The sequence below is a fragment of the Zonotrichia albicollis genome, chromosome 13 (assembly GCF_047830755.1).
Source record: "Zonotrichia albicollis isolate bZonAlb1 chromosome 13, bZonAlb1.hap1, whole genome shotgun sequence".
Lineage (NCBI taxonomy): Eukaryota > Metazoa > Chordata > Aves > Passeriformes > Passerellidae > Zonotrichia > Zonotrichia albicollis.
This window is the reverse complement of record NC_133831.1, coordinates 21511017-21530467: the sequence shown is the minus strand read 5'-3', so window position 1 is coordinate 21530467 and position 19451 is coordinate 21511017. Positions and strand designations below refer to the sequence as shown.

General features: G+C 40.8%; 2 long non-coding RNA genes across 2 annotated transcripts in view; one reads left to right on the top strand and one right to left on the bottom strand.

Annotated features, from left to right (window-relative positions):
- The window catches only part of LOC113459488 (uncharacterized), a 22648-nt gene extending 15588 nt beyond the window's left edge, over window positions 1–7060 (top strand). The window contains exons 4-5 of the long non-coding RNA XR_003380751.2: window positions 4271–4497; window positions 6951–7060. This is a non-coding gene — a long non-coding RNA (uncharacterized LOC113459488). The remainder of the gene's footprint in view (window positions 1–4270; window positions 4498–6950) is intronic.
- A 4790-nt stretch (window positions 7061–11850) lies between these two features.
- The window catches only part of LOC141730816 (uncharacterized), an 82849-nt gene continuing 75248 nt past the window's right edge, over window positions 11851–19451 (bottom strand). Inside the window, exon 10 of the long non-coding RNA XR_012582529.1 lies at window positions 11851–12898. This is a non-coding gene — a long non-coding RNA (uncharacterized LOC141730816). The remainder of the gene's footprint in view (window positions 12899–19451) is intronic.

Below are 19451 nucleotides of genomic sequence, written 5' to 3'. Positions count from 1 at the left end.
TGACAAAGATGTTGACAGAGCTACCGAGAGTAAGGTGCCATGACACCATTGCAGTTATAATGATTAACCTATTAATGGGGCTGTAATCATTGTTTGGCAGCATGGCTTGATTTACTTCAAGGAAATAAATATCCCTGTGCTCTAGGAGGTGATTTAATTTTCTTTTTCCTGGGTCTTGGATCCCCAAAGAAAGCAAATGCCTGTAAAAACACTGTGTTGACCTTGCGCTCATTACTCCTTGAAGGCAGCAGTGTGTGGGGGCAGGGGATGGGGAAAAAAATCACTTTCCAGAAGTAAAAGGTCCATTCATTGAAGTATTTGATATTTCTCAGTACTTCTCATCCTGAAATACATACAGAAGAGAAATGTGATACCTTAACTGGGCACTGCATTCCCACAGCTTCCTAGTGTCCATCTTCACAGCCAAACTAAGATCCATCAGTGGGCAACATGGTTCAGAAAGCTGGCCAAAAAAAAAAGATGTTTAAAATTCCCTTTTCATGGCTCCCTAGAATTTTAAAACTATATGCAAAGAAAACCATTTACAGGGAGTCGAAAGCCATTTTGCAAAACTGTCTCAGTTTAACTAACTTGATTGACATCTCAGTTTAACAAAAACAGAATTCAGCCATCGTGCGACTTCATGTTACTCTCACTGCTCTGAAAAGGACTAAAAGCAGAGATTTCAATATGAGCAGCAGTATCACATTTCCATGTGCTTTACTGTATTCCACAAAGTGATCAGAATTCCAGCTGGCCATTTTGCATTCATGGTCTTGAACAAACCTCATATGAGTCCTGGTGCATAACATTAGCAAGGCCTGAATAGCTGGTACATAAAACCTCTGCAGGGGCTCAATAACCTGGTCATGAGCCCACAGTTAATAAACACTTTTTCTGAAAAGTCCAGTGGCCTCTCCAATGGCACTTCAGGCAGGATTTTTTCTGTTTCTCTCAGGTGGGGAAAAGCTCTCCACAATTCCACCCACACCAGGCAACCAGTTGCCTTGACATTTTGCCATCAATGTCAGCATGGCCAGAGTTTGACCATCATTTTAATAGTTGAAGAAAAAAACAGATGCTTCTCTTTTCTGTTGCTGCCCTCCTGCAGCCAGTGGGTCAGTCATTCCCAGGCTGCTGCAATGTACATTCCAAGTCAGCAGGTTACAAGAATCACTGAATTTGCAAGCCTGGATTCTCATTCTGGATCTAAATAAATTCACAGGTAACTGGAACACTCACAACTAATCACAGCCAGGGTGAAATGCAAACCAAGCTCATCACAACCCTTGCAAACAACCAAAGGAGTCTTGTCCTGGCTGCAATGTACATGAGGAGGAGACAGCAGCAACCTGCAGAGGAGCAGCTTCTGGTGTGTGATTTGAAGACCATGCTGTGTTTCGCAGGCAGCTCTCACTGGGTGCCACTGTCCTCTTCATCCCTTGGCAAACTCTGCCTTTTAGTCTTTTCAGACTGGGCACTCAACAAAGTCTAGGAGAATTAGCTGTCTACTGCTATCAGAAGCCAAGAGGATTTGGATATCCAGCACTGCTTGGCTCCTTCACAACCCTCAGCTTCAAACAGTTTTTCAATATTTCATGGCATTGTTTGCTAGAAAAAAATTATAATCCCTCTAACCAAAAAGAAAATCAATTTGTAAAAAAATGGAAACAAGACAGATGTCCTTTCCATGCCCTGCTATCTATGCAGAAACTAGCCAGGTTGCTAAGGGTTAAATTTGTTCCTGGGTTGGCCCAATCACATTTCTTTTTGCCTTCTTATTAGGTTAAATAAATAGAAACTTCTTGCAATATCCATCCATAACGATAAGCAATTCCCACTATAATGGAGGGCTAATATATAAATTCAGCCCACATCAGTTTTGTGTCAACTAGCAAAAACAGAAACAATGGAAACTAGACAGTCATGGCTCTGCATAGGTCAACAACCAAGGTTATCTGTATTCAATTACTGGTATCTGCAAACTTGCATACTGTCAGCTGATCATAGACTAAATGAAAACTTATCATGCACAGAGGCAGCAAATACATTTATTTGAAGCAGGCATCATATTAGTTCCTTGGTTCGACTGTGGTTAAGGGGAAAAAAGGGGTTATCAGTCTTTTGGGAAATTCTTTCAACTATAACCTGCAGCAAATATCTAAAATTGGGGATTATCTATGTTATAAATCTTTGTTCAAAAAGTAGAAAAGGAACAGAAATTGCACTGTAGCCCTCTAAGACGATAAATTATATTATTTAACAATAGATAAACTTAGGGCACCTTTCCTGTGGTACAGCCCTATTGTGAATTAAGCTTTAATCTGCTTCACCTCAACATCTGTTCTGTGGGACCAAAGATCTGGCTGGATTGGACACAGACAGTAATTTGTTTGTTAACTGCTTCTCCGGAACAATAGATCATTTCAGAAAACAAAGCCTACTAACACAACGCATATTTATCTGTTTCCTCTATCTGTGTTCCTTTTTCCATAAGTGCAAGTTCAGGCTTTTGAAATGTTTTCCTAGAGATAATTTGTGATGCTGTTAGATTCATAACCCTGGAAAAATAGATTATTTTTTTTCAAGGTTTTTTTCATCTTTGACCAACAGATGTTCTGTTCAAAATCTGAAAGTACTCACGATGTATGTACTAGCAAATTATAATTGTTAACGCCCCTGTGGAAGGAAAATGTCAAATATTTTCTATCAATAGACTGTTTGGAAACAAAGGCATTTGCTTCACAGAAGTTCACATGCTCAATCTTCCCGTTCGGCTTTTCCAACAGTCTATTCAATTAGACATTTAACATTTTGTTTGTTTTCAGAAGAGGAAGTGAAAATTAACTTCACAGAAACAAAAAATAAGACATAAAAGCCAGAGGGCATCCTGTATTCCGTTGTAAAATGACACTCCAGTGCATTTTGGTGATACAAAGGTGACCACAGAAACAAGCCTGTGATCCAGCGCCAGCATTTTACCACTGCACACCAAGGTGGCAATTGAAGAACAAAAAACATCTGGGACCATGATGTAGATAAATATCCAAACATATGTCTTCTAATCAGAGCTCTCCACCCCCATGGATAGTCTCCCTTGGCCAGACAACTTTGATAAAAAACATATTTACCTGCAAGTCTCCTCCTCCATGGCTCTCTAGTGTGACATTGCAGTGTTTGAATGGTTCATACTTCCCACTATAAATTTTAAAGGTGAGATTTATCCTCTATTGAAGAGGCTAAAACCTCTCTGCTAAAACTTCTCTCTTTTTCTCCTTCTTTTAGCTTGAAACAAGAAAATCACCACAATTTTCAACAGCAACAGGGCAAGCTCTCTGCAGAACTCTCCTGCAGAAATGTCTTAAATCCATACCCTGTCAGTCCTTGTACACAATATGCCATCCTTATATTGTGTTATATTGTGTTGTGCTTTACTGTCTTCTACTCTAGCCTGTATCTCATTGCATTATTTTATCTCCCTCCTTGTAGCATTGGGTATGTCCACACCCCTCATAGTGCTGTACAGAAGAACAAGACTAATGTCTGACACATGCTGTCATGATTTAGGGAATCAATCTCTATACCACTAAAATTAATTCTGTTTTATACCATTGACTGCAGTGCATCTGTTTCAGAGAGCAAGCCCCACATGGACTGGAACTTCCTGGCCCTCTCTGCAGCCTCTTGCCCTTTCATTGATGCACTGACCATAGGAGATGCAGGTTACATCCTTTTACCTGGCTACAGGGCTAACAGTAAAACATCATTAAAATGGGAAAAATCAGCCATGCAAATGAGCCTGAGAAATGGCTGCCAACCAAGGCAGAGGAACTCTTCCAAGTCTGAACCCTATCAGGCAGCAAGTTAGTAACTGTTTTGTGGATTCATTTGATGAGCTGATAAATATGATAAGAGGGCACCTGAGGTGTTACACAAATCAGGAGAGACTGAGAATCTGAGTTTCTGAGAAGTCAGAGGCAGGAATTTTTGTCTAGAAGAAGAATTGTGACCTACTTAGAGGAATCTGACTTAAGCCCCAAATAATGTTCTTGCTCAAGCATGAATTACAAGCAGCTGAAGAAAGATGAGCTTTTGCACTTGTGCTCTAGCCAAGTTTGCCCACATCTAATGAGCAGAAGTACAACTCTGTGCCATTTTGTATTCCCAGGATGTGATGCAGATGGAGAAGCTGCTCTGAATGTGGGTCCAGAAGCTGTTCACCCACTCCTCCAGGCACTCCACATATCCTGTCTCATGCCTCTCCTTGCAGGGCCTGGAGGTGGAAAGCATCAGGTTCAAAAGCAGAGGGAGCAGCAGTAGCTGTGAGAAGCAGCCTTACAAACTGGAACCAGAGCTGGCAGCAGTGCTGGAGCACTGGGCATGGATCAGGCTGGAGAAAAAGAATTAACAGTTCCATGCTCAGAAGCCTGGAGAGTGAGAAAGCAGCTGTCACCCGTGGAGGGAGGGGAAATGCTGAGCTGCCACACATAAACTCAGGTACGATAGTCTCAGTACAGAAAAATTCCTGGGGGCAAAAATATGGTGAAAATATGGGTCTTGGTTCAGCCCCATCCTGGGCGATGCCTCGCTGCGTGTCAAGTCTGGGCAGATGCTTTGTGTGTTGTGTTATTTGGGCCAAAGTCCCACAGGAAAAAAAAAAAAAACTTGAGTCCAAATTGAAAGATGCTATGAGTCAGTCTTCTGATGAAAGAGAAGAACGTGATGTTGGGGCTGGCAAACATGATAGTGCTGTGGGATTAAAAGGAAAAAAAAAAAAAAAAAGAAAAGCCCTCAGAGAAAGGGTATGCAAATGATGGGAAAAAGAGCATAAGAGGACATTTTCTCCAAGGATGCTTTTGCTATATCCCTGCCTTCCTTTCCCCCAGAGGGTCATGTGTGAGCTCATCAAGTCAGGATCCAGAAGAAGAATGTAAAGTTTAATGACTGAAGTATCCCATTGGCCTCCGTGACAGAAGTGTTTTAGTTTGGTTTGAGGCCACCTGGGGTCCTGACCTAAGCAGATCCCTGAGAGGTGGGAGAGCCCTGGGTGTTGCCCAGCCATGTTGGGCAGACTGGGAGACATGGCCAAAAAGCCACCCAGGAAACAGCTGGGCCCACACTGTCACCACACGCTGTCCAGCACCACAGCTTGAAGTGAGACTGACTTTCACCGACAGCTCAAGTTTTAACCAATTCCTATTAACTACAAAGTAAAACTAAATGCTGGCATTGGCACTGCCTGGAAACAGCAAGGGGAAAGCAGGAATTGCACAGAGCAGGGGAAATTGCAGGCTGTGAAGGATAGCTGAATGCTATGTGGTTTTGGTTAGCAAAAGTGTTTTCTACAGCAAAGGCCTCACATTTAAAGACACCATTTTAACTTGGCAGCACTGGGGCCAAGTTTAATGCAAGTAGGGTAAAAGCAACAGTGGAAGAGGCAGCTGTTGTCAGAAAACACTTCATGGAAAATATTAAAGTTCTCTTGAGGCATGTAGAAAAATTCCAGAATACTGTATTATTATTGTTATTATTATTACCCTTGATCTTTTGAAAGGTGGGGATGGAGTATCTGCAGTTTTAAAGACAGAAGACAAGACATCTGCACCCTTTAAAAAGAAAAGCACAAAGGCTGCTAGGCTCTCCTTGCAACATTTTTAATTATTTTCCTTAAGTTTCCCAGATAAAAACACATTGCATGGAGCCTCACCCAATAAAACTAAGCAGGTATAAAGGCAATACCCGTTGTCTAATCAATATCATATTGCTCATGGCTTTAGCTTGTTCAATAGCTGAGCTCATTGACTCCTGAGTTGCACCTTAGGATGCCAATATCTGCTTAATTTTGGACAAACTGCATTAGTCATTGCCTGTAACTGAGTTCTTTAATCTCATTAATAACCCACAGATACTGAAACACAGCTTAGAGTGAGCTGGCTGGACTCTGCCAGGTTCCCATGTGCACTCCAGCTCAGGGGGTCATGTGTTGTATGTTAGGCCCTTTGCCCCTGCAGAGGCTGCAGCTCTCCTGTCCCACTGCTCCTCAACCCAAACACCCATTAATGCCAGAAACTGCAAAAAAAATAAAGTCCAAGGGAATTCTGCTATCAGATAGAGAGAATTGTGTCTGTATTTAGTGCATCACAGCCCCCATACCACATGATCTGTGGTGGCCTCAGCCCCAGCACGGGGGAGGCAGGAACACCTCCTGCTGCCCACGCCTCATCCTCTGCATATGGCAGAGAACCCACGTGCTGCAGCCCCACAAGTGTGCATCAATAAATTATCTTCATTGGAAACACATTGCAAACAAAATGCAAATGGCAAGAAAGTGCTTGTTCTCAGAGGTCTGTCTCGAGAGTTCATCTACCCAGATTATAAACACTTGATAAGCATCCTGGTTTTCAGGCTAACTGTCTGTATGGCAGATCCCAGGACTAGGCTCCTGGGATTTCAAAATGTATCATGAAATAAAAACAGCTGCAAGGGAAACTCATATGACTAGGATAGGTGCCATATAGCAATTAACAGCCAGAAGTTTTGATCTGGAAAATCACATTTATTTTAATTGCTTCACTGTTGTGTTCATAAAGAATTTGGCTCATCTGATTATTTTCCTTATTAGATATACTACTTAACTTTGGAACAATGTAGTCATTAGTTCCATTGTTCGAGGTTTTTCATTGCAGTGAAATGAATGACAGAGACATGTTCTGCAAGGAAGATTGTTTATAAATATTTATCATAGCCTTAACAGATATTTGTGTAATCCATCCTAATTTTTCTAGCACATAATTCACCAGTTATTTAATCTGTTGTGTGATGAGTGGCAGGTTCCTTAACCTTGAGTTCAATAAGGCATTTAAAGTGTGTGATCTCTTATCACAAGAAGAGAGCAGGAGAGTAACTCATCTTTTTAATACAAAACTGGGATTCTCTCTGTTTTCATTTAGCGGGCTGTTTAAAGAAGATGCACACATCTGAATGCTCTCACTGCTGCTGTTCCTCTCTGAATTTGGCCTTGGCACCATGGCAAGGATCAGCCCTGCCTGCAGGACAGGAGTGGGATGGGATGGGATGGGATGGGATGGGATGGGATGGGATGGGATGGGATGGGATGGGATGGGATGGGATGGGATGGGATGGGATGGGATGGGATGGGATGGGATGGGATGGGATGGGGTGGGATGGGATGGGATGGGATGGGATGGGGTGGGATGGGGTGGGATGGGATGGGATGGGATGGGATGGGATGGGATGGGATGGGGTGGGATGGGATGGGAGAGGGGCTGGGTGAGGCCACGCGTGCCGGGCACGGCGGCGGCTGCGAGCGCACCTGAGAGAGGGGCTGGCACCATAAAATATGCATGGGCCCTTCTGCAGCAAACAAATCTACTTAATTGAAAGGAATGGGGAGGTGAAAAATGAAACTTGGCAGTTCAGCTTCGCTCCGCCATTTGGTGGTTGTTGTGGGACTCCAGCAAAGGGAGCTATCACTGCGGGCATAATTTACTTGATTTTAAGGATCCATATGAATTCTGGCGACATACCAAGTAGCCATTAGCTATGAGGAGTGGTTCCCGATGCTCATTTGTTTTCCATGTGTGAATTTTCACTCTTCCAAACTTTCTTTAGAAAAAATAGTACTTTTTCTTCATCAATTCCATGTGGAAAATAAAACAAAAGTACAGATAATAAATTATTCAAGGAACACAACTGATTTTTTTTTAATGGAAAAATACTGGTTCTAGAATCAAACTGGCAGCTTGCTTTGATTTTGATAAGTGTTAAGTTTTATGTTAAATGTTATAAAATGATATGCTTGTTCACATGCTCAGGCATAGTCTTTCTGTGCAAATTATCCTAAATAGGGTAACTCAATAGCAAAGTAGGCAGGTTTATAATGCTATTACTATTAGGAAAATACCTTTAATATGAGACATATGCAGGATGCTATTACATCAGTAGGCTGCATTTATTAAGTATGCAGGAGCAGCCCTGTGGATCAGAGCAGATATACTGGGACTGTAACACATGTAACTTGGCTTAGTCTTGGGGTCAAAAATCTGTTAATGCAATTTTCTGTATAAGAAGAAGAATTTAAAATCCATGTGGTTTTAATGACACATTCAAGATTGGGGGTGTATGGGGGTGTTGATTTTGTTGCATTTTTTTGTTCGTCCTACTCACATTAAATGAGAACTTCTTTGAAATTTGTGTGTCAGACACTGAAACTAATCTGTGAAATAAGACCAAAAAAACATCTTTTAATTTATTTGCTTTAAAAGTTTAATTTTGGCCTAGTTATGTTTCAAATTAAAAATACTATTAGTAATAATTTGCATTTACTTATTGAAGCATTACATGATAAACCAGAACCATGTGTCAAAATGTAACTCTCATAAACTAAGTGCACTGAGATAATGGGACTTCAGAGATTTAAAAAATCAATGTGACACTCAAGACATCTAAAAATGGGTGCCTGCCTTAAAAGGCAGTGTTTCTATTTCAAATAATTAATATGTTTTGATTTCTTCATTTTTGTGGTCTTGTAGCACAACTTATATCTAAGGCACTATGTTGAACATGCATACTTTGGACTGAGCTCTAGTTTGTGTCTATTTAACAGCTACTCACAGCTGTCTCTGCTTTGAAAGATTGGGATAAAAATTCTTCCCAAACTCCAGTCAATGCAAAGCACTGGCATTATTTAGAGTGGCTCTGCCCAGGCAGGGTCCAGGCAGCTGCTTGCCCATGGCACCCATGTCCCTTCTGTCACCCAGGTGTCCCTGCACACTGTGCCACCACTGCACATGACATCCTGGGGAGGCTTTTCCTGCTGAGTGGGTAACCTGCAGCTCATCTGGTTAATATATAGATTTGTATTTCAAGATTTGCTGCTAATTTAACTGTGCAAAACACACCTCACTGTGTTTTTACATTACTCACTGTAATGCTAGGAAATAATGTAAAAATGGTAATTTGCCTTTTTCTTGGTGTACTAAGGAGAAGGAGACTGGTCACTGGTCTGGGTCTGGAAATATTTTATCAGTGTAAAATGGAAGCATAGGATGGGGAAGGTTTCTTGACTTTGCTTACTCAAAAAGTTAAGGAAATAGTATGTTAAAGGAAGACTTTTCATGAGGTCAGCGTTAGACTCCTTTTGCACTGCTCAGAAATGCAAAGTTTATTGCTGTAACAAGCAAGACAAAAAGGAACATTTTGAAAGCATGAGGCAGCATACATTGACAAGAGGGTATAAGACCCCTTTGGTGCAGAACAACAAACACTTGCCACCACTTGCCTCCATGTCAGAGGAGCACCCCAGCACCTGAGCAGTCCACCAGTAAATGTAGGATAATGTGTTTTTAATGAAATACCTGCTAAAGAGTTATGATGATGACGTCTCTTTACTTCCAAACTGTAATTTTACTTGAAATTTAATGTTAAGGGTTTTTCTCTGACCCCACTAATTTACATGCATCCTGGTCAGATGTTTTAACCTAAGAGCCCCATCAGATCTCCTGTGCAGAGCTCACTGGGGACTGAAGGTTGTGCAGGTATGGGGCATGAGCTGAGCAGATTAAGTTACAGCAGGGATGGTGAGGGGTGTGAGGTGATCAGGTAAATTGCCAGGTAGTGATAAATCAGGCGCTGGGTCTCACCATAACATATATGGAGTGTGTCTGTAAATCTGCATAAATGTGCCTAGAGAGGCAGGATTCACTGGACACACATACATGTTTATTTACATCATACATGTACATGTGTACATGTATACACATAAATATATGTTTATATACAGCATATACCCACCTGAGCTGTAGTTTCGGTCCTGGCACCCTTGTGCCACATTCTGTTTGACCCTGTGATGATGATGGACTCTTCCATAGGGTTAATTGTGTGTTTCTGAAGAAGTAGTTGTTCTTTTTTTTAAAACCCTGTTCCTGGACACAGCCCCTAGAGCTTTACACATTCAAATGGTGTATTTTTATGGCCAACTCTGCTGAGCTACTTTTTTGACACTTTTGACATAAAACCTCTCATTTCATTGACTGTACCTGTAAAATACTTGTACAAATTTTAATTATACACCTAGCAATTAGGATATTAACTTAAATCATTATACATTTAATTTATAAACTTAATATGTGTTAATGGCAACAGCAACAAAGAGACACATGCATAAGAAATTAGAATTAATTGCTCTGTAGTACAGATGACTTATGCTGTTCCAAGAGGCGAGCTGGTGCTGGGAGAGGCAGACTCATTGCCAGCAGATAGAACTTTTACACAAAGAAAATTAAACTTGGGGTTTTTTTAACAACTGTTCCTTTTCACTTTTTCAGTGAACTCCATGTCTCTGTTTTATGGTGCAGCAGGCCTGGCTTTCCAAATTTCATTCCTCTGGCTTGCAATGCCAGAATCATACTCCTATCTGTGTGAATAAGGCATTTTCTCAAAGAACAGGCTTAATAGCTAGAGTCAGTCTTCCAGATGGATTGTAAAACTCTTTGAAACCACTCCACTCAAAGGATATTATACTCCTGGAGCTGTATGCTTGTTTTATTATTAACAGAGATTTCTAACTCAAAAACATAGAAATGCTGCCTACTTCTGAAGCAAACTGACATGTGAAGCCGTGCTAGATCTCAGCTGAAACAAAACTTAATTTATCACTCCCTAAATATCAAAGGGGCCTGAGGAGGAGTCATATCACATTTGGTCTTTTTAACTGAAAGACATTCTGGGTGAGTGAAAAGCCCATGCAGTTTTCCTTCACCCCTGATTGATAGGCATGGGATGGTGTCCTCCAGGCAGCTGATTTCAGCGCTTCCCTGGTCCAGCCCCTGCAACCCCAGCAGCAGCTCTGCAGGATGAGGAGCACTCTTGACACTGATTTTTCTCTTCTCATCTGCTCAGAGAGGGCCCTGCGCACCTCAGTCTGAGCTGGAGGCAGAGCATGAGGCTGGATTCACACTGAGGGTGACAGGGTGAGCTGCTGGCCATGGGGGCAGCAGTTCCTGGGTGCTCACCTGTGCCAACACCATCAGCACATCATGTCCAGCCCTAAGAGCCACACAATCACTGAATGGCCTGGCTTAGAAGGGACCTGAAAGGTGACCTAGTCCCAAACCCCCTGCCATGGACACCTTCCACTATTCCAGGTTGCTCAAAGCCCCATCCAACCTGACCTTGAACACTTCCAGGGATGGGGCAGCCACAGCTTCTCTGGGCACCCTGTACCAATGCCATATCCATGCAAAATATATATATTTATACATATGTATATGTATTTGGTCCTGTATATATATGTATATATAAAATGTAGAATGGTACAACTTTTGTGCATTGAAAGACCAAGCAGTCTGCCTGAATTTATCAAACTAGCCAATCTAATAATTCTCTCAAGAAGTCAAGAGAAAATTTAAAATGTTTCTGCACCATGCAAGCACCATCAGCCCTTTGGTGGGAACAGACCTGCTAGCACTGTTGGCCTTGTCCTCTACCAGGGTGTGATTTTCCTGTCTGAAGTCAATAATAAAGGTTCTCCCCAAAATTTCATTTGAGCTGATATCCAGAATGTGCCATGCATCTGAAAGATGGCTGCTCAGGAGAATGCATAGGTGAGATGGGAAGAGAAGAGCAGCCACTGTCTACAGGCACCATTTTATTCCTTTGAAACATGAGAAACTGGAATTGTCCCTGTAAAACACAATTACAATGGCATCGCCATTATAATTTGTCAGACACCACCCCTAAGAGAAAAGCTAAGAGGATTTTTTAATCAGAATTTGTACAGGATTTTCTGTCATTCTTTAAGTAGATTCATTATTCTTTTTTGCCCATAATTTGTATAAAGTACTTAGCATTCAAAACAGATCCTTTTTAACCTTTTGCCCAACTTGGCTTTTTGTACTTTTTTTAAAAAAAGGGGGGGAGATGGAAAGGGAGAGAAACCCTTTAAGTACCCTGGGCCTGGGTTCCTTCAGTATGCAGGCTGTAAATGTTTTACTTTGATTTGAGATACATGACAATAAATTAGGGGACATTTATCAAAGCTGCTTTGTTGCATTGCTGACAAAAGCTGCTTTTTGCATAAATTACTGCATTATACAAATACACTTAGCAGGATCCTGTTTCTTTGATGTTGGTGGAGGAGATTTATGTCCAATGGAGTTTTTATTTATCTGCCCTGTTCACCTCAACAAGGGCAGGACATATTCCTCAATTAGTTCCATACCCCTAGAAATGACATATATATCTCACAACTAGAAGCAGAGAAATTTAAACAAAACAAAACAAAAAAGCACAAGTGCACTTTTTCTGGCAAGTCTAAACTACTGTACAGTGTAAAAAGTAAATATTAGGCTGGAGCTGTGGCTTTGAAACCTTTGTTCTCAGACTGCTTTGAAAGCTATTTAAGTAAGCTAATTTTGACAAAACAATATTCCCTTTGCAGAAAAGCTTTTCTAGACTTCATTAAGAGACTAAGTAAATACGAGTCCTTTTCAACAAATACTTGATAGCCGAATAAGTAGGTTAAAAGAATAGATTCCCTGGGTGGTAATCCTCTCTGGAACTGTATTTATGCTAAAATCTCTTCCGATGAATATCTAATCAACTAATGAAGGCCATCTTAGGCTAAATGGTGAATTAGGATGGTTAGAAAGGAACTTGTCAAATGAATAAATTGGCTAAACAGTTACACTACTTAAATGAATACAGAATCTCTTGAACACAATTTTGAGTGCTATTCTTCTGTCACTCACCATATCCATACCTCAGTCTACACGTAATTTATTTTGTTCCTGGGTCAGGGGTTCAAATGCAGCCCTATGTGGCCACTCAGAGTTGTTGCTGTACAATGGCTTGAGATCATTCCAGAGAACCCTCAGACCTCAAAAGAAAAAAAAAAAAAGAGCAGAAATTTACTATTGCCCTCCTCTTTATATAAATATTAAATATTTATACATATATACATAATATAGTTTGAATATATATATTATATACAGTGCATATATCTATACACATATATAGTGTTAGTCTTTGGCACATTTTTTAATCAATGCCAGAGTTCCATTCAGCCAGACCATGAAGAAGAGATGATCTGGGGTATAGGACTAATACTTACAGCTCCAAAGTTGTCAGGACCTGGGTTAACTTTAAAGCTTTGCCAATGAGGGGAAAGAGCTGATGCAGAAGACTGAATCAGCTCACACAGATGGTTTGGAGCATTGTCTTCCATATCCTTGGACAATCACCCCCCAAAACTCGAGTGAAGCCCCTACATCTCTGGAGCACTCCACTGAAGCTAAAAGGTTCATAATTGGTATCTCTCATGTTTCACCCTTTCTTTACTGGCCTTTGCCAGACACTTTTTTGATCAAAATATTTATGTCGGAAGCACTTTGAGCTTTTGCTCATTCTTGTCTATGAAACTATTAAAGGTTTTCAAGTCATAATAAAGAAAATATTTTCTAAAACAAAATATTTCATTAGCAAAACCTTGATTTCTTTGAAAGATGCTCTTACATGAATCACACCCTGTTTTTAAAAAGTTCTGGAAAAAGTCCTCTATTCTTTCCCCTCCATCCACCCCCAAGATTAAAAAAAAAAAAAAAAAAAAAAAAAAAAGAGTGAGGTCCTTTTCATGTTGGTAGGAAAACAATAAAATTATACAAAAATAGATTTTCATTATTCAGGCTGCTCTGGGGAACAGATTCCACACAGTGCATTTCAATGATCCCAGACAATGAATTACTATCATAATTTGTTCCTAAAGTCTGTTTAATTGGCTCACTTAGCCACCTGTTCAGTATAGTTACCATGAAAACATGGTAACAGAGTTGGTTTTGCTAAATTTCTGAGTGCCAGCCTTTCGTCCTTCATCCTGCCTCCTTCACCCATAAAGTATCAAGCAATGCTTAGCACAGATTTAAAAATAGTGTCATAGCCATGCTACACATATTTCAGCTAATCAGGAAAGAATTGAGAAGTTACAACAATGCTATGCTAATCAGGGCATTTACTCACTGTCAGCTCTGCCTGTTCCTTGGTGAGTGTCAATTTGTTACATCCCACTGCACATATAATAACAGGGGGAAAAGGTAAAGAATGATATGCATGCACGTGGAGAGATAGATGCTACACACACCCCCATTTCACACTAAGAAGTTCCATTAAAAGGAGTAAAATTGTGAGAGGAAATTCAGCCAAGGACTTTGAAACTGTTGCCCATTATTTAATTTTTTTTTTTTTTTGTAAAAATAAAGAAAAGAAAAAGCAAGCAGAGTTAAAAGCATGAACTCCCATTTAGTGACGCTCACCACATTAAAAGAAAAAGTTATAAGGCACTGGGGCACCCTTTGTTGCCTGCCGTGAGTCAGATTGCTTTCCTCGAGACCAGCGTAAAGTATTTTTGCAGAAGAGCAGGCTCTGAGAAGGAGAGGGGTTCAGCAGCAGAGCATAATTAGCACTCTCTAAAACTGGAGCTACAGTGTAAACAGCTCGAGTCTTCACTGCACAACGCAAACAAACAATCCCAGCTGAGAATTCCCTGGCAGGAACCAAGCAAATACAGCCCTCGCTGCTGACTGCTGTTATTGCTATGGTTGCTTAATCAAAACAGACAGCAGCATGTAAAAATGTAAATATTTGATATTTGTTAATACAGACCTAAGTTATTGCTCTGGCCTGCTGGTTTGGTTCCATGCATTGGGATCCTCTGTGCAACTCACTCGTCATACATTTCAGCAGAGGAATATTTTTAAGAAGCCATTATCTAAACTGCTGATGTAATAAGGCACCGGTATATGAAATACACTTAATAACTCAACTTCAGTTATTTATTGTGAACGAGGGTGCATTCTCCTTGATTCCATTTCCCAGCAAAATATAAGTGGAGCTTTCATCATGAGTGGTTGAATTTATGGCAAGCAGACCAAGTGACATTAAGAAAGCCACACAATCCCTTCATTCAGGCTTTAATAAGGAAGCCAAGGAAAAATTATCCAAGCTGGTTTGCGGGTGACAGCACAAGAACTTTTTGGAGTCAGAAAGTTAGCACGGAGGCTCCCTGTCAGCCCATTAAAAAGCAAGGTTGGCATTCCCAGATATTGGAACCATGTGTGCAGAGGAATTTTTCTTCTGGTAAGACATTCCAAATATTGTCCCAGAGCCAAACACTTCGGTGTTAGACTAATTTAAGCAGTATGTTGGAATCAGCTCTCAGGACTTTGATCATATGGAGATCGTTTGTTACAAATTGAACTAACCCAGTCTCTATTTCTGGTGGATCAGAACTATGGATTTGTTGAATTAAATGCCTCATTTAATGCAGTTTGCACATGAAAAGAAAGCTGCACTCAGGAATCTGATAGTGAATTTTTCACCTAACCAACAGGTCTACTTTTTTATTACTTTTAAACCTAATCCATACTCAGTCCACACTGTTCTTAATAAGCCCGAGGCTGTTTGGAGTGAAGGTTTAAATCAGCTCGTATGTTAGGGGGGGAAAGCATCACTGAATTATCAAACCGTGTAATAAGGAACACATTTGAATCCAATTCTAGAAATAATTTTATGAAGAAAAATAAATTAGTTCTTGGTTGTTATTTACCATCCAAATAGCTCAGTGCTCTTTCATGACAGCAGCGGACAGAAAGCTGAAAAATGATTTTGCAGACATACCATTTTCTCCCTGCTTCTCATTGCTATCCCCATTTTTGCAGCTGAACTATTGTGAGGGTTAAAAGTGCACAAAATAAAGCATTTCCACATATGGCTGCACTTTCTTTTCATTTCTTGAAGTTATAATGTCTTTAACTGTTGATAATGATATTATAAACTGTCATTTAGTGCATTTTGAGTATATTAAATACATGAACAAAAGATGTGTAGTTCCAGCTGGACCCTGATCAGAAACACTGAGATCTGATTCACTGAAACTGCAGATAGCAATGTGCAGAGCTTGTGAGGAGCCCTGTGGAACAGGTAGCAGTTGCAATAGTAACAGAATAAAATAATTGATTAAAATAAAAGAAGCCTGACAGCAATTATTTCTCCAGGAGTGGGATGAAACTCAGAAATGGGTACGCAAGTGATATCTAATGGAAGAGTGCCTGGCATGCTGCTACACAGTGGACTGACATGGGGCTTGAGTATATCACAACTCTCTGCCTTGGGGAACTCAGGATTTACACTGTTTTCAACACATTTTCATCTGGAGTCTCACACAAAATAAAAGCAGGAACACCAGCAATTCCCAGGGACCCTTCCTCTCAGTCCCAAGGGAATCTGCATAACAGAGTTGACATGGAAGGAAATGGGAATGCTGTTTTCTGCCCAGAAGGGGCAAAATGAATCTCTCCAACCTCACAGCTTTGAAAGGACCCTACAGCCAAGTTGAAAACCTCTGATACGTGGATATAATTTTTAATGACATCTCACTGTTTTACTGGTTTAGCAAAGAGATAAAATGCCATGGTATATCTACCCTCAGCCCCTTGGTGCTGTAACAGGCATATCTGCCCACTGCAGCTGGAAAAGGAACCCAAAAACCCAAAAAGGTGAAATCCCTGCCAGACATGAGCCCTGAGCAAGAATTATCAATACCTTTATTGGGCCTTAGAAGGCAGAAAACAGTGACATGGAAATAACATGGCAGTACCCTAGGCCTGACCAAGGCACGATCAATCCCCAGTTTCTGGCCACCACGGTGTTCCCATTGCACCAAGGGAACCATCCTGAGCCTCCCCTGTCCTCACCCAGGCCATGGAGGATGATGGTGAGCTTGGCACAGCCAGTGCAGAACACAAAACAGGAGAGGGAAGCAATAAGGGTGTTGTGTGCTCCAAATCCCATTCTGGGGCAGGGGAGTGGGAAGGATCTCCCACGGATCGTTCACTCCAACTCCCATTGCATGCACAGAGCAGAGTTCATTCTTCATAAAGAAAAGGGAAACTGTTCCTTTAGGGAAGAAAAAATCCCAAAACAACACAAAACAACAGTTATCTAGCAGATACTGATTTATACACACTCACACACACTTACATATATATTTTATTGGCAAATAAAGAAAGATCAGATCTTTAATGAAATCAGGATGGGTTTGGGAGCTGAACTTGAGCTGAACTCCCCAGATTTTCATGGAACTTCAATTAAAAGGGTTTCAGAGGAGTTGCTGAAAGCCAAGCACTTGCCATTGAAAGCTTAATTTAAAATGAGAAGCATTTTTACACCACATTTCTCAGTGAAATTCTATCCCTGATCCTCATTATATACTTTTTTCTTGAACAATATATATTTTTTTCCAGATAAACCATGTGACAATGTATATAAATTTTATCCTCAGGTGTTACAACCAGTGCACACATAGTGGCTACAGCAACTAAAGAAACCATCATTATTGTGAAGAAAATCCCTCTGCCCTCTCCATTCTAAAACTAGTGGTGAAAGTTCAGTAAGAATTTGTTGTCGTGTATGATATATAAGGATTTAGATACCCGATAAATACTAGGACTAGCAAAAAATGTGGTTTTGGGGAAAAGAGTGAAATCTAACTTCAGAAAAGAAAACAGAAGAAAATAATGAAAAATAAAGATGGTTGTTTAATTTCTGCTTACCAGCCTATTCTCCCTCAATCCCAAGAATACAAGGTAAATACACAGCCTCACTTTAGGGCCCTTTTCAATACCAGTGGAGTCACACAACTCAATCTCTGAGCCTTGCCTTCAAAACATATCCCTTGCTTGATCAGATGCACTACAATTCAATCTGAATGTCAGCTTCTGGCTGTGGAAAGAGCAGTTGAAGGGTGACCAAAATGGACACAGATCCTGGAGATTCAGTGGCTTGAAAGCATTAAAGGAAATGATCCTGTTTTAACCAGGTACCAGGAAATAAGTTACTTTAAAAACCATTTAAATAAATAATACTTTACTGTGTAATGAAACATGATGGAATAGAAATAATTGTGAAACTTTTTAAAGTAATGATGGGGGGGAGGTGTGCCTAAAATAACAAAATCCAGCTCTGTGTCAGGGACACAGTTACCAAGACAAACTTTATGTGCTGTGGGGTGGAACCTCTCCCTCTGCCCAAGCTATCTGCACTGCAATTGAATAATAACAGACCTGCAAACCATAGCTGAGCTCTTGGAGCTGACATGTAAGACTAAGCACTGTAGTTTCATGGTCTCACATGCAAATGGCAACAATAAACTGTCTGAAAGGCCTTGTTCCAATTAAAACATTAATTTCACATATTTCTTCCAGTTTTCATTTTCCTATGATCATTTCTTCTGTCCTCACTGTAGACTAAAGACTTCTAACTCACTTAAGAAAAGGCAAAACCAGAGTGTCCTCAAAGGCTCTCCAGTCTCCTTCCCTTCCTGGCAGCTTTGTGAGGAGGCTCAGGAGGAATTCTTTCTTCTTTCACCCTTTTGGGAGATCAGTTGTGTCCTAATACCTTCTTTGTCCCCATTGCATTCAGCTGTGAGGAGCAAACTCCAAAACCTTCCTTTTTGTAGTCTGGGAGAAGAACTGACAGTTCAGATTGCCAGAAATGGATGCTAGGAAAGTTTGAGTGCTGGATTGCCTCTTATGGGGCCAAAATGTGGTCTCAAAATTGTGCGAATATTCAAAATATTCAATTTTGTCCTGGTTCATCCCACAGGAGAGCCTCCTCCTTTATTCCACAGATATGGTTCCCACCCTGCTTAAACCTCAGTGTGAGAGCATTGGGCAGCAGCCAACCTTTTCCAGGTCAGTATTGTGTGCCTTGGCTGGTGATTGCTGCAAACTCCTACCAGAGCCTAGGACTGCAGGGCTTCCTGTGAATGTTCAGAGCCATCTGAGCATGGCCAGACACCCAGCAGGACAAGGCTCTGGAGAGAGGCACAGCTGCAGCTTTGCTGGGCTCACCAAGGCTCTCAGTTTCTGCTGGCTGAATGTCCTCAGTGAAGCAGGAGTCAGGTATTGGGGCATGGACAGGCAGCATCTCCTGCTACAGCAGCACAGTGGTGGTACATCAAACCCAGCAGATACTGATTTATACACACACACACAGATATGTTATTATATTGTACATTATTATGTGTTACACATTGTATTCTTATATATTTTATAATATTTCAAATCAAGATATTTCATGTTGGTACCAGAGACTCACCAGTGGGGTTGGCACAACCATGTTAGGACAAGTTTTGATATAAAAATAGATAACCTGGTATGAGTTAGAGGAAAGAGCCTCCAGTCTGGTACCTCACCCTCAGCTTGCTGCACAGACCAGAGGTAACACCAGCTAAACCAGACTGCTCCCAACATGCCCAGGATTTCACAGATAGTGACAACCTTCCAATTCATGTTTTCAGCCTGCTATACTGCAGCAAGGGGAAAATCAGAGCAGATTTTTCTCTCTGCTCATTCCTTCCATTCCCATTATTTCCTATT